Below are 15090 nucleotides of genomic sequence, written 5' to 3'. Positions count from 1 at the left end.
CTATATTCAAAAGCTTTTCAACTTTTACAGAGGGCATCTCTTCTATTTCTAAAAAGTTCTTTATAGACCAAACAATGAAATAATACAAACTTTTGATTCACTCTGCAACACAAATGATATATTTTAAACATCTTATTATTTCATCGTCCTGCAAAAACCATAATGTTGCTACTAAACATATCAATGCTGATCTTTGACCGGGAATGACCAGCTAGTCCACCCGATCATCATCAAACAAACCAAACTCCAATTGATTATGCGAAGATCAGTTGATGGAAAAGTAATCGGCTTTCTGTTCCAAATAATACTTATTTGGTAATGGAAAGGTCTTTGATAAAGATGATCAATTGCAAAGACATTGTCCAGGAATGTAGTTGAACAAAAAGCATGGGCTTTAGGAGGCCTTAGAATAGCCAGTGTGATGTCAGCTATGTTTTTCCGGATCAAAGTTGTAAGACCGCATTCTGTAAGATCATAAAATTCCTATGTATGTGTCTATCTTTTAAGCTGTATCACATGTTTGCGGCAAGTAGGTATCTAGGCGAGATGCTTATCTATGCCTTGAATGTGGCAGTTTTCTCTTATTTTTCTATCTCCATGTAGTGTTCTACTTCAAGTGAATGTGTCTGCAAACAACGAGGTTTACGTGAATCCAATCACTACACACACGTATATTAAAAAAAATCACTACACACATGTAGTGGCTGCTTAGTGGTTGATGTGTTCCCTTAAGGGACCTTTTCAAAATGCACATGAAACATCTGAATGTAAGAATATGTCTCTGTCTATAATTCGCTATTTCATTTATCCAAGCCAAAATCCAAAGAAGTTAAAGAGACTGTCTAATGAAAGATTTTGTGAGCAAATTGAATCTAGAGCACACAAATGATTAGGGAATTCATTCGTCCAGGACAACAAGGATTTGAAAGATTACTAAAAATTGGAATAAATCAAAGTTGGCATTTCTCCGTTCAACTGGTAATGGGTCAGTCTGGGAATGCAGCCCCAAAATTCCATTTGGCTAAGGAATGTAAGATCAAAGCGAGATGTAAGGGCTGAAATTTTCTAGGAACATGTGTCCGTACTCCATATATTCACAAAATCATCTATGTTTGGTCAAGATTATTAAAGCATGGGCAATGACAATCAGAAAATTTTTATTTTGAAGCTTCGATTTAATTTAAATTTTTTGCAGTATGTGTTAGGAACACACGTACGTACACACACAACACAACAACAAAGAACGTTCGTTTAAGCATCCACTTGCTTCAACTCAATTATCAACTCCACACAACTAAGAGCCATTTAGGTTCATGCATAAGACACGGTATCCACTTGCCTCAACTCAGTTATGTCAGTCTGTCCCTTTGTAACATTTCCAGTTTGGCGTAGCAACTCAATGAATGTATTAAACGCATCCATCTGCAACACAAAATTATCAGATAATGAACCACATGAGAAGCAAAATAATTACGAGAGCATACATAAGAACAAGGTTTAATATTTCAGTTTCAGTTTCGGTTTCGGCTATAAGCAAAAATTTCGACCGAAATACCGAAATTCAATAAAATAATTCATTATTGCGCCGAAATTTCCAAAATTTCTATAATTTTGGACAAAATTTTGGATTTTGGCCGAAATTTCAGATTTTGGTAGTTTCGGTGTCGGTCCCAACCGAAATTCGAAATTTCGGTCTACTTCGGCCGAAATTTAAAACCATGCATAAGAATACCTTTTCATTTTCTATCAGATAATCAACCACATGAGAAGCATAATAATTACAAGAGCATACATGAGAATACCTTGACATTTTCTTCCCTTTCTTTTAACCTTTCTATCAACTTAGGGCAAACCTGCACAGTAAGGAAAATATATTGTCCTCACATACTAAGATGTCAATACACCCAAAAAAACATTTTAACAGGAAACTGTGAAAAATTGTTCCACTCAAAACAAAATAACTAAATAATAACAACATTGTAGCAGTTGTAAAGGTAGAATCAAATGTTTAATTATTTCCTCCAAACCCTACTACCCAATCATTTTAGACTATTCAAATCATTTATGTTAAAGTATAAAAGATAAATAACGCCTTTCTCCAATAGCTTAAGCTTTTGGAGCAGTTGGTTAGTTAACATGGTTTGGTTAGTTAACATGGTATCAGAGCCAAAGGTCTCGAGGTCAAACCTCCCGAATATCAAAAATCCACATGCGATGGTCGGCCCAAAGTGGGACCACATGTGCCACGTGTTTGCCAAGTAGGCCACACATGCGGGGGAGTGTTAAAGTATAAAAGATAAATAATGCCTTTCTCCAACAGCTTAAGCTTTCGGAGAAGTTGGTTAGTTACTAACCTCGATTTGTAGAATAGTTGGATAGTCTAGAAGATTTTATTAAGATGAAAGCAAGATACATAACTAATATTTTTATAATTCAAATAAGAAATGGAAATGATTTTTTTAATCTTTTCTTGGTGAGGAAAATAGAAGATTCTAGGATGTGTTTGTCTAATACATGACTCCGTGTACAGCTTCGAGAGCATTTCTGGGCGAGAAACAATTATAGCAGTTAAACACTTTGTTGCTGCTCTTCGAACTTTCAAACTTGCATCTTCGTCATCGCTATATTCATCTACGCTCTCGCTACAAAAATAAAAGAACAACAAAGTCCCCAGAAAATTAAGTTAGATGAAGAATTCAAACAAGATCCTTTTTTTTACGACATAGGGTAACCCCACGCCAATTTTTAGCATGGGACTATTCCCTACGGATGCACAGAATCACCCGTAAACCACATGCATTGGGTAAGCCAGGGGGATTTGAACTCATGTCAATGGGGAGCATACCCATGACTTAAGCCAAAGAGCCACACCGTACGGGTTTCAAACATGATCCCTTCTGAAGTTTATTACGTAAATAATCACTAACATACTCCATCTTCCTCCTCCTTGAGACTCTCATCACCACTGTCCTCCTCCATGTTATCAGTGAAGTTTGGATCATAACTTAAAAATTCCAGAGTAAGATGTAAAATGTCGCCACAAAATGAAGATATATCCCGGGGACATCTAAGTAAAAAACTCTCCAAAGCCTGCAAGCAAAATAAATAGGACCATGCAGCAGGTATATAGCAACGATTCCCCGAAGAAACACAAGTTTGAAACAATAAAAGAATGGACACATTAGAAAGTTTTTATAAAATCTTGAGACTCGAAATACCTGTAAACTGTACTCACGAAGTTCTTCATCAACTTCGGATCCACTGGCGCAATAATTAATCAGCAAGGGGACCGTCTCAGTAAGATGGGGTCCAAAGGAATTTCCAACAGCACGACTAAAGCATTACAATGATAAAAACATTCAGAATACCAAAAAATATTATAGATTGAAATTCTAATTGAAAATATTCAGGATTGTGCAAAAACAAGATTTCCAAAGGAGAATAAGGTAGGCAACAACAATGAATTGTAGATAGCAAGAAATGATCCAATGCATAATATTTGTAACAAATACTCTAGCGTAGAAGCTGACAACATTAAGAAAAAATTAGAGCACCCAAAAAATATAAAAATTGGCAACAAAAGGAAAAGGGATAAATTCTTATTCCTTCAGAAAAAATGTGCATCAATACCAACCCTTTGGCTTTTTATCTCGTTTGAATGGTGACACAATTCTATAAAGAGATAATAATATTGTCAAAGTGTTGTCACAAAAATCAATGAACGTAGCCCATTAGTTTTGACAACTGAGTCAATAACGACTAAGGTGTCCCTAAAAAGATCATTTTCAAAACATATGTCAAAACCACGATTATATAATGTTAGAATAAGCTTATGGAGCCTATGGGCATTTTAGTCTTTTCATACTTTCTTAATGAATATATATATATATATATATCTGTGTGTGTGTGTGTGTGTGTGTTAGAGGAAACTAATACAACACTTTTCTCAATGGACTCTCTAAGTTAACATGGTATCAGAGCCCTAGCGTTTCTCGATGCCCTAGAGATCACCGCTGCCACTGCCACCACCACCACCATCTCCACCTCCCTTTTTCCCTCTATTTTTCTCCCTTCTCCTGTCCCTGCCCTTTCCCTTCACCCAGCCATCGCCCCTCCTCCCTAACCCTACCCGACCCCACCCAGCCATCGCCCCTCCTCCCTAACCCTACCCGATCCCACCCAGCCATCACCCCTCCTCCCTAACCCTACCCGACCCCACCCAGCCATCGCCCCTCCTCCCTAACCCTACCCGATCCCACCCAGCCATCGCCCCTTCTCCCTACCCGTACCCGACCCTTCCCGACCCCCCCATCTCTTCACCGCTCCTCAATCCCATCAAAACCCAAATTTGTTGAAATCAGCCCTAATCCTAACCCGATTCTTTTATTCATTTATTACTCTTTCCTACCCATCCTTGATTTCTACATGATGATTTGTATCGTCCCTCTCGGGTTCGTTGTCCTTTAACAAGTATGAGACCTCGTTGTTGCTCGTTCGTGATTCGTCTTCCGGTGGATGTTTGGGGTTTTCCCTTCTGATTAGTTATCTTCGTGGTGATTTGGTAGCCTATCCTTGGCTGCCCTTTATTTGGGTGTCTGTACTAGTTGTGGTGTGGTCTTTCTTCGGTCTACTACCTCATGCACCTCACTACATGCGGTGAAGATTGGAGGATGTCACAAGAGCCAAGACAAGGTCAAGATGTTCACCCAAGCCGAAGAAGTCCAAGAAAGTACAAAGGAGCCAAAACGTTCCAAGAAGACTCAAGGTTCTTATTTTTAGAATGTATTTGGAGTCCTCTTGATTTTATGTTTAAATGCACTTTCAAAAGGTTTTCAAATGGTTCTTATACTTAACATTTTACATCTTTAAAAACCATCAACACACCCAAAAATGTGTTTGAGAACCTTGGACTTTAGCCCAAAGACCATAGCCCAAATGCCCCTGATCTTTAAAGTAAAAATGAAATTTTATACAAGGCGGGTCGACCGGGCTATGCCGGGCGACCGCGTGATGGAACCTGAAAATCCAAGCCATCTCGAATTTTATCGGGCCGGTCGACCGGGTTAAGCGTGGGCGACCGCCGTGGGTCGGTCGACCGAGATAGGTTTTTGAGCCAAATTTTTTGAGCAAACAGTAAGCCCTCGTCGGGCGACCGCCATGTGGCCGGTCCACCGCGACGGTAAGAAATTTGAAAATAGAATAGGGCGCCCCATAGGGGCGGACGACCGCTGTAGCCCGGTCGACCGTCGCGGTCAAGCAACCTAGCCGTTGGGGCGTTTTCTGCTTGACTTTTTCAAGCCATTTATTTACAGTTTTACCCCAAACGGTCATATTTTCAAATACACTATATATACATGATTAAAACCTATCTCCATAAGCTTTTGAACATTTGAGAAAGATCAAATCCCATTTCTCTTTAAGCTTCAACATTTTATTTTAAAAGCTAAAAAGCTCTTTGATCTTCCATTTCTAAATGTTATCAAGAGGCACTTCATAGGGCTTTTATTTGTTTATTTCTTGGAGTGATTGTGAGCTTCAATGTTGTAATCCGCCTATTAAGAGGCAAGAAAGTTTTTATTTTTCTTTGTTCTTCATGTGAGGGTCTCCTCTTCAACCCGTAAAGAAAGGTCAAGAAAATAGTCTCCGATTCGGCCCATGGAGAAAGGTGAATCATGTGCAAGAGTTTGACTCCCTTGTCAAGGCTTTTGTGCGAGGGGCTTCGCTTTGGCCCTTGAGAATGGAAAAGCAAGGGTTTGTTCCCTTTGGAGATGAAGGAATCGAGTGTACGGCTTCATCTTCTCAGTGGAGAACCCAATGAGGTAAACTTGAAAGAGTGGAATAGGTCAAGTTGTGACCGAACCACTATAAATCGTGTACCTTATGGATGCTTGCTCTTCTCTCTCTCTCTCTCTCTCTCTCTCTCTCGCACGTGTGGTGATTGGTAATCTCTAACATTACTTATGCTTATGCTTTAATTGAACAAGGGTTAGTGAATGCACTTAAGATAAATGTCTAAACCCTAAATTGCATTATAATATCTATTTGAACAAGGGTTAGCTAAATGTGCATGATTAGAAAGTTTAATCCTAGAGTTTATTGATATACCTATTTGAACTAGGGTTAAACTAATTAGTGCTTAATTAAATGGATTAATTTTTAATCTCCTTTAATTAAGCCTAAAATTTCTAATTGACCAATTCACCCCCTTCTTGGATTGTTACACCTGTTTTCAACTTCTTTTCTTCTATCCTGCACTCTTCAACTGATTATTGTTTAGAAGAGCTTAGATCAATGCTTGACCATTTCTTCCATGTAAGGGAGCATCTTTTGACAAATCATTCCGGATTGAGAGATTGAATACTTGTTTCAACTCTTCTCCTTCATCAAAAGGTCATCCTTGAGATGATGATCATGAAGTACACATGCCAGCCTTTAGACAGAGTCTTCAATTTCCTTAGTCTCTGTTCATCCTTCACTGTGGAAGAACGTAGAGATAGACAGAGGAAAATTGAGTACATCTACCATCTTATTACATCTGGCACGATAGAAGGAGACAAGTACCATAGATAAACTGCGAAGGACATATGATCTGAGTGGGGTCCTCCGAAGCTAAAATCTTAGAAGAGATGATGGAACATGACAAACTCAAAAATATTTTTAAATCATCCATCTTTCAAGAGATTATCATTGGCCTTTGATAATTCTTATAATGCAAGGCCTGACAATACATAATGGCTTAGATATAAATGTAAAAGCACAGCCATAGGAACTTATCGTGATAAAATATTTTAATTCAAAAGAACATGATAAGAGATTACTTTATAGGAGATAAGATGATCATCTCAATCACTATTCTATGAAGACAAGTTCTAGAGATTTTTCAAACTCTAGAACAAGATACTTATCATTGGTAGAGATAAAAACATATAAGTCTATCTATCGAAGATAAGTATAAAGCCTAAGAAGATATGGCACTGAGGCACAGGCAAATGGATCCTGTCAAAAGATGAGAGATGATCTCAGACCTAAATAATAGGACAAGACCCAACTATAGCACACATGGACCAATGTGGCTCTACATGAGTGTACTTATCATATGTGATGCACATCACACATCATATGATAAGGTGGATGGACAGACATTGAGCTTGCATAGCTCTCCCTTTGTAAGTGACTCTTACAATGTATGAATCCAAAGGGCTGTCCAACCACATACACACCAAGGAATTTAAAGGTGAATGATTTTCAAACCACCCTTGGGCCACTAAAGCATGATTGTTATAGGTAGTCATATGTTACCAAAAAAGGTGACAACCTAGCAAACCATGCTCTCCCTAAATATGTGCAAATAATATATATGTTTATATAACACACAAGGCACATATGGCTTATTATGGTTAAGATGTTGGCTAAAAGCCAAAGTAATTAGATGTTTTAATTTAAGATGAGTGTACACTCCAACTTACAGTGTAAGAGGACTAAGAGTACTAATTGAGTGATTTTTAAATTTAAGTTTACCATATTTACCATGTATCCAGTAGCATACAAGGGGAAAACTATAGAATATAAATATAACATCAATTAAGCACAATTCTATAGAACTTAGACATTACAAGAGGGGTCAATAGAATCTCATGTCTAAGAGAGATATCCATGGCTCATCCAATGAGAGCATTCATGGATAGTCTACCATGTTTGGACACACAAATCATGGTCCAAACATATATGCCTACATCCACAAACCACCATATAAATATAGGGCATTTAAGCACAGAGTGCAAAAGGCCCATGGAAAACCAAGATGTGTGGAAAACAAGTGTTCCCATCATAATGTGTTACATGATAACCACTACAGTGAAAAACTGCCCAACAATGGTACTAGATTCCTCTGATATTTTCAATTTTACTCAATTGAGTTTCATACATTGAATCTAGACTCATTTTCAATTCACTACACAAACAAATGTATTCATACAGGACTGTAGAGAATAATCCAAGGACTTCTATAGAATGTCAAGTGATGAACACCTTGGACACATGCATTCCAAAATGAACTACTATGACCATATAGTTTTATCTTGGTCATGAGAGGATATTCATTTTAAGCATTTTTGGAATACATTAATTTAAGCCATCAAGATTTCTTATGCATTTAATGATCATCATTAAGCACATAAGAATGGGTTAGAAGGACAACTAGGTGCATATTAAGAAGCATACTTACTCACCTAGGGCAAAAGATGTCTAAGAAAGGATTTGAGTGGATTTCCTTAGACATGGCTTTTAACACTTAATTTTGCTAGAAATGCTATTCTACCTCAGTTGAATATACCAAGATCTAGCAAATGCCAAAATTGTCCAAAAGAGAGTTCAAGGATGCAAGGAATGAACGTGAAAGATCAATTTGAACTCAAGGGAAAAAAGGATGGTTAATTTTCATGGAAGCACACATATGGTTCTCACATTTAATTTTCTATTGTGAATTTTCTTGTGGATGCTAAGTGCACAAGTGATGTGATTTGCACTTAGAGAGGCTTAATGAAGAAAGATATTCAATAATGCACAAAACTATAATCTAGGACAAAATATATCATTGAAATAATACTTAGATTATAGAAATAAAAATATGTGATCATTTAAGCACAAGAAACTAGATACAAAATGTATTCAATGAATTTAAAGTATCTAGCATGAATGAATGATATAAACATTTTAGAACAATCCCTAAACTAACTCATTCATTAATTAGTTTAAAGGGATTCTTTTGGAACCCAAATCCCTTTGGTTCCATCCAAGCTTGTTTGTGGGAGTGTACATTTTTCTTATCCATACAAACTTGTTAGATTTCACAACTCCAAGCTTACACTCAGAATTGTGATGCTCAACTCTACCACAATAATTATGATTGGTAGATGAGGAGTAATTAGAATCATAAGACTTATAAGTGTATTTATCTTTTTCTTCTTGAAGTCTTTGATCGTTATTAGAGAGTTTTTTATTTAATTATTCTTCATTTTCAAAAACATGTTTATATTTTTCAACAAGTTCAATGTTTGTGATTACAAGGCTTTTAATTTCTTTCTCAAAGGCATTGCACTTTTGAAATAAGTCAACATTTTTATTTATCAAAATATGCTCAATTGACTTAATTTTTCATTTCTTTTCAAACATTCATTTATTTCCAATTTTAAATTTTCAATTTGAATTTCCAAATCAGAAATTAAATGTTTGAAAGAAACTTCATTTGCGAAAGATTTTTCTGAAATCTCTTTTTGTTTAGAAATTGTAACAGTTGAAAAGAGACAAACATTTTTCTCAAAAGTGTTTTCTAATGAAGTCCAAATATCTTTTGCATTGATGCAATTTGAAATATTGTTAAAAATGTTTAGAGTTAAACCACAACACAATAAAATCATAGCCTTTGAGTTCAAAGAAAACAATTTCATATCACCTTCAGTGCATTGCCTTGAAAAAGAAATTCCCTCTTTAATGTCATCTAAAATGTCATTATCTATGGATTTGAGATAAGCTTGCATTTGTGCTTTCCAAGCTCCATAATTCGTTCCATCAAAGAATGGAGGAATTAGGGTGGATCAGCCTTTCTCAAAATCTATAGGGATTGTCACAGATCTTTTCTCTTGTAGATTTTTAAAATTAAAAATCTCTTTAAGAGCCTATGCTTTGATACCAAATGAAATACAGGTTTGACAATCCAAGAGGGAGGTGAATTGGTCAATTAGAAATTTTAGGCTTAATTAAGGAAGATTAAAAATCAATCTTTTTAATTAAGTACTAATTAGTTTAACCCTTATTCAAATAGATTTCTCAATAGAAGCTAAGGTTTAGACATTCTAATCATGCACATTTAGCTAACCCTTGTTCAAATGGATATTATAATGCTTAGGGTTTACAATATTTTAATCAAGTGCATTTACTAACCCTTGTTCCAATAAAAGCATAAATAAGTTAGGGTTAGAAATTACCAATCACCACACTTGCAAGAGAGAGGAGAGAGAGAGAAAGCATCCGCACTACAAGAGAACTCCAAGTTTTTATAGTAGTTCGGTCACAACTTGACCTACTCCACTCTTCCAAGTTTAACTTCTTGGGTACTCACTATGGTGAGATTTTAAGCCTAATCTTGAAGCTCTTACAACAAGCTTTTCCATTCTCAAGGGCCAAAGCGAAGCCCATCTGCACGAAGCCTTCGGCGAGGGAACAAACCCCCATATGTCGTCTTCACCTTTGTTCACGAGCCGAAGAGAAGACCCTCTTCTTCACAATTCTTTCTGGGCCGAAGAGAAGACCCTCAATGAAGAACAAAAGAAATGTAAACTCCCAATGCCTCTTAATAGGCGGATTACAACTTTGTAAGCTCACATTTACTCCTAAAGGTAGCAAAGATAAGCCCTATGGAGTGCCTCTTGAAAGAATGTTGAAATACAAGTTCAAAGAGGTTTTTGCTTTTGAATGAAAAGTTGAAGCTCAAAGAGAAATGGGATTTGATCTTTCTCAAATCTTCAAAAGCTTGTAGAGATAGGTTTTAATGATGTATATATAGTGTATTTGAAAATATGACCGTTTGGGGTAAAACTGTAAATAAACGGCTTGAAAAAGTCAAGCAGAAAACGCCCCAACGGCTAGTTTGCTCGACCGCAGCGGTCGACCGGGCTACAGCGGTCACCCGCCCCTATTGGGCGCCCTATTCTATTTTCAAATTTCTTATTGTCGCGGTCGATCGGCCACATGGCAGTCGCCCGGCGAGGGCTTACTGTTTGCTAAAAAATTTGGGCTCAAAAACCTATCCCGGTCGCCCGCCCTAGACCAAATTGGATTGTTCTGTTTGAAACAGAAGCGCATCCGCGGTCGCCCGACTTAACCCGGTCGACCGGCCCGATAAAATTCGAGATGGCCTGGATTTCCAGGTTCCATCCCGCGGTCGACCGGCCCTGAGTGAAATTCCATTTTAACTTTAAAATCCAGGGGCTTTTGAGCTATGGTCTTTGGGCTTAAGTCCAAGGTTTTCAGACACATTTTTGTGTGTGTTGATGGTTTTCAAAGATGTAAAATGTTAAGTATAAAAACCATTTGAAAACCTTTTGAAAGTGCATTTAAACATAAAATCAAAAGGACTCTAGATACATTCTAATAGTGTATACATTTGAGTCTTCTTGGAATGTCTTTGCTCTTTGCACTTCCTTGGACTTCTTCTACTTGGGTGAACATCTTGAACTCTGTCTTGGCTCTTGGGACGTCCTCAAATCTTCAACTCATGTTGAGAGGTGCATGAGGAGTCACCAAGGACTTGTTCAACTCCAAACTTCTTCTTGACACTTGGTGGGAACTTGTGAAATCTTCATGATGAGCTTCTTGATTCGAATATCTTCAAATGAGGATGTCTTCAATGTAGGTGCAAGCTCTTGGTTCCTTTGATCCTTGATCCACAAGTCATGTGTTGTGAAGAGTTGTGTAATGGCGATTATGACATGAAAATTTTGTATACAACACAACACCTCAAAGCAACAAATCAATCCATAAATGCTAATCAATTTGGTTTGCTAGCATCAAAACAAGAAGGTAAGGTGAATGATTAACCCATGGGAACCCTTGGGCTTACAGTAACCCAATTTTTAAAAAATGGTTAAGTAACTCCCCACAAAAGGGGAAATGGAGATCATGGATAAGGGGTGAGGTGGCGGTTCCCAGTCACTTCAAAGAAAAGTCTATAAATTAAGGAAAGATCCTTGAGAAAAGAGGGGGGATCTTTTGCGGAAAAGACAGCTACGTGAAGAAAAGAGGAAGGAGAAGAAACAAAGGTAAGAAGAAGTCACTAGCTAACGGGTTTTCTTTTTTTCTCTTTTGCAGACTCCTTCCAAAAGGTTCCAGAAAGAAGTTAAGGGAGGAGATCTTTCTCTTGCTCCTCTGGGGAAAGAAGAAAGTCCCTCCCACAAGTTCCAGAAAGAAGATAAGGGAGAGGATCTTTCTCTTGCTCCTTTGGGGAAAGAAGAAAGTCCCTCCTAGAAGTTCCAGAAAAAGAAGATAAGGGAGAGGATCTTTCTCCTCCCAGAAGTTCCAGAAAGAAAACAAAAAGGGAGAGGATCTTTCTCTTGCTCCTCTGGGGAAAGAAAAAAGTCCCTCCCAGAAGTTCCAGAAAAAGAAGATAAGGGAGAGGATCTTTCTCTTGCTCCTCTGAGGAAAGAAGAAAGTCCCTCCCAGAAGTTTCAGAAAGAAGACAACGGAGAAGATCTTTCTCTTTCTCCTTTGGGGAAAGAAGAAAGTCTCTCCTAGAAGTTCCAGAAAGAAGAAAAGGGAGAAGATGAAGATATTTCTCTTTCTCCTACGAGGAAAGAAGAAAGTCCCTCCCAAAAGTTCCAGAAGGAAAAAGTCCCAGAAAGAAGATATGGAAAAGATCTTCCTCTTTCTCCTCTTGGGAAAGAAGAAAGCCTCTCCCAAAATTTTCAAAAAGAAGATAAGAAGACCTTTCTGGAGGACAATTAATTAAATGTTGTATTTAGATAAAGAACCTCTTGATGGATAATTAGGGGTCTTTTCTTTCTTCAAGAAATGTAATTAACGGCCATTAAAGCCGGAAGTGTACGATCCCTACCAAAATTAATAAAATCTCTTCTTGTAAGAGGGAAATTTGATCCCAATGCATTTTATTTGCGTGATTTTATTTTCATGCACATAAAATTTGTTGCGAACAAAGTTTTGGCACGCCCGGTGGGACACACTTCTCCTCTCATCTTGAAGTCAAAGTGGTTCCTTAAACTTTAAAAAAAAAGGTATAAAAGAAAAAAATAAAAATAAAAAGCCACTGACCTGGAGTTATGTCTTCAAGTTTTCTTCTCTTTATGAAGAGAGAGGAAAAAGACAGAAACAATGGCTTCTGTAACACCAAAATCAACTTGTGTTGTTTCCCCAACTACGGGTGCATCCACTCCAGCGGCTTCCAAAATAATGCTTCCGGCTCACATGGAAACTTCACCACCTTTAAGTATCAACTTTGGAACAATCTCCGTCGTAGAGCTCTTGGCTTGTGGGCCTCTCAAAGGAAGGGAATCTACAACTGTGGGCGTGGAATCGTCTGTCTCAAATATTACTACATTGGGAGCCGACTTGATTTCAACGGCAACTTCTGCAAAACACCCAAGATGTCAAGGAAGCAAAGGACCAGAAGGAACAAGGCCAAGAAGGAAACTAAGATGGAAGTACCTGAATATGCGGGTTCTGTCACTCTCAAAATGGCTAAGAAGATTGTCCTAAGGTCTTCGCCAGATAATTTAGTAGAGACGATGGAATCTTCTGTGTCACAAAATACACTAACTGTGATGAGGGAAAATCTATTGTACAGTGGCTAACAAGATTGTCCTGAGGTCTTCTACGGATAGTTTAGTAGAAACGATCGAATATTCGGTGTCACAAAATACACCATCTATGATCAGGGAAAATCTACTGTACAGAGACATGAAAGCAATCTTCACCGAAAGTGATTATCCAGAATCGCCGAAATTATCAACTCCCTGAATCCATTCTTCTCCGTTGAGGTCACCATCTCCAAGGTCATCAATCTGCACTGGCCGCGGAGATTGCGGAATTAAGAAGAATAAAGGAAGAGAAAGGAAAAGTAAACAATGGCCATGCACGTCCTCCTTTTGCATCACCAAGGCAAACTGCACAAACCGCACATTGAGAGAATAAAAGTCCAGAATGGTGCATATGGTAAAAAAAACTATGCGATGTTGCATATTCTTGGGGCAAGCTTCAAAACGCCAAAAAGGGTGGAGCAAACCTCACAACTCCGCAAATGGCGGAGCAAACTTCACAACTCTGCAAAAGGTGCGGTGAACTTCACAACGCCCAATGCCGAATGTGCGACGACCGTCAAATCCTGAAAATTGATGCACAAAAAATGTATGGAGGCCTTGTTAACCATCTTGGCAATGGGGTTCTCATCCTGTAGAATTTGCAAAATAAAAAAAGAACAAGAAAACATTTGAAAATGTCATATTGAAACCTTTCACAATAGAGACTTCTTCCAAGGCACCAAAGATGTCAAAAAGGCAAAGTGTTTAAAAACAAAGCCAAGGAAAAATAGAGATGAAGATTTCAAGGAATAGCCAGTACTTGTAACATGGTTAAGAATGCTCTTCTAAGTGACTCACGGAAAGATGATTTTGTTGAGAAGGTTCAAAATGTTAGATCTTCCATTTCACAAAATCTGGTGAGAGAGAATCTATTATATGGAGACCCAGAAATATTTCGTCATGGAGTACAATTTCCAAAGTCAACAGGAGCTATAATACCTTAAAATTCCAGCTTTGGAGCCTATTTCCTGCACAGAAAAAAAGAAAACATAAATAAGAACAAAGTTGTTCGATCAACAAGACATGTGAAGGAGGAAACAATATATGTGTTCGATCGACAAGACATGTGAAGGAGGAAACAATATATGTCGCGACACCCCGCTCTAGAAAGATGTCCCCCGCCAAGAGAAACAAGAGCAAGTGGTCATGTCTGCCAAGTTGAAAACCCGAAAGAGAAGCCTAGGCAAAAATTTGGGCTATCAACTGCTAAGTTAAAAAACCCTAGTGGGCAGACAAAAATGAAATAAAAAAAGGGGCCCAATAGGTTGAAAACCCAAAAGGGCAGCCTTTGCAATAATTAGGGCCATTGTCCGCTAAAATACAGAAAAGAATCCAAAAAGCATTTTGGGTGTATGTTCCCCAAAAAGAGTTGGGAGCGCCAAGTGAACAATGCCTGAAAGCACATCAATGGTTGGAGGCATATCAAATGTGCATGACCATGCTAGGGATTCTTTTAAGAACGTCGATTTGGTGCTCATCTGTCAAATTCTGGGTGGATTTCATGAAATTGTGCAAATTCTGGAGGCATTTAATGAAGTTGTGCAATGCCTCAAGGAAACTTGTGAGTTGGCATGCTCAGGAGTTTTCAAGGAAACATATCTTGCACTAAACCTTGGAGAAATTTCAAAAGCAAAGAGACTAAGAAAACAAAAGTTTCTTTGTGAAAAATATACAAATGGAAAAGAGAACAGGATTGTCCATTCCTCTTAAACTCAATATCAAC

At 37.9% G+C, this 15090-nt stretch overlaps 1 long non-coding RNA gene across 1 annotated transcript; it reads right to left on the bottom strand.

Moving 5' to 3' along the window:
- Window positions 1–1161: 1161 nt before the first annotated feature.
- Window positions 1162–12986, bottom strand: LOC143862707 (uncharacterized). The gene is made up of 6 exons (XR_013240439.1): window positions 12823–12986; window positions 3219–3333; window positions 2932–3090; window positions 2515–2642; window positions 1803–1853; window positions 1162–1422 (listed from the first exon to the last, which is right to left on the bottom strand). It is a non-coding gene; the product is annotated as an uncharacterized LOC143862707 (long non-coding RNA).
- Window positions 12987–15090: the final 2104 nt, after the last annotated feature.

The sequence above is a fragment of the Tasmannia lanceolata genome, unplaced genomic scaffold, assembly GCF_043159265.1.
Source record: "Tasmannia lanceolata isolate RefF3 unplaced genomic scaffold, GAP_Taslan_0.1 ptg000037l, whole genome shotgun sequence".
NCBI lineage: Eukaryota > Viridiplantae > Streptophyta > Magnoliopsida > Canellales > Winteraceae > Tasmannia > Tasmannia lanceolata.
Note: the sequence above shows the minus strand (reverse complement) of the source record. Positions and strands in the feature narration are given on the sequence as shown.